At 48.0% G+C, this 875-nt stretch overlaps 1 protein-coding gene across 1 annotated transcript in view; it reads left to right on the top strand.

The window, feature by feature from the left end:
* Positions 1-875, top strand: part of AK7 (adenylate kinase 7) — a 51,202-nt gene that overhangs the window by 19,070 nt on the left and 31,257 nt on the right. The gene's annotated exons all lie outside the window — the stretch shown is intronic.

Below are 875 nucleotides of genomic sequence, written 5' to 3'. Positions count from 1 at the left end.
CAGCGGGCGGGACAGGAGAGGTCTGTGCACCATGTGGTCACCTCCGGGGCAGGCGGGGATCAAACTCACACTGAAGTGGCTGCTGCGAGCTTTCAGTGCTGCGTCCTAACCTGCTGCGCCACCAGGGAGGGCCTGAGGAAGGGCTTCCTAATGCTGTGACTTGTCACAGGGGAAAGTCAGTGTGGGTTCAAGCTCATTCTCCCCAGGTGGTGGGAGCTGTAGGTCGAGAGTGGTGCTAGCTGTGTGAAAGAGCAGCAAGAAGACTGAAGGGGTTCAGACATGTCTCCCCAAAATATGCCATTTTGCTATGTGAATTATTTTGAGCTGAATGAAGGCACTTAAGATCCAAGGGCAAGCTTTTACCTCAACCTTAATTCATGAAAAGACTGTAGATAAGGGCTGTAGCCCAAAGAGCTATGGCTAGAGATCTCTTTCAGCTTTTTATCTCTGCGACCCAGCCAGATGGGTAGCCAAGCATCTAATTACCTAACATCTACTCTTTTGCTCACCCTGTAAATGCCCTCCTCCCCTTTGAAGTCCCACACCTTCTTCCATTTCTTGCTCAAGATGGCATTTAACCTGCGTTTTAACTGTTTTTGGATCTCTCGTGTCCATACGTGCCTCTCCCCTTTGTATGTTACTAGATTTGTTTTTTTCTCCTTGAGCTTCTCATCTATTGCTTTAATTATTACACCGGCCAAAAGAACCTTGAAGGACAGCAGGTTTTTCCTTTCCTATGAACTGATATAGCTAAAATACGGCAGGACGATAGGTGATGAAAGGTGATGGAAGAGTCAGGTCAAGTCCACTTTGTGGCCCACTGTGAGGTTTGGCTTTTACTCAGAGTGGGCTGGAAAAGCACTAGAGTATGTGAG

The sequence above is a fragment of the Condylura cristata genome, unplaced genomic scaffold (genome assembly GCF_000260355.1).
Source record: "Condylura cristata isolate star-nosed mole 26May11 unplaced genomic scaffold, ConCri1.0 scaffold00013, whole genome shotgun sequence".
NCBI classification, from domain to species: Eukaryota; Metazoa; Chordata; class Mammalia; order Eulipotyphla; family Talpidae; genus Condylura; species Condylura cristata.
This window is presented reverse-complemented; position numbering and strand designations above follow the sequence as displayed.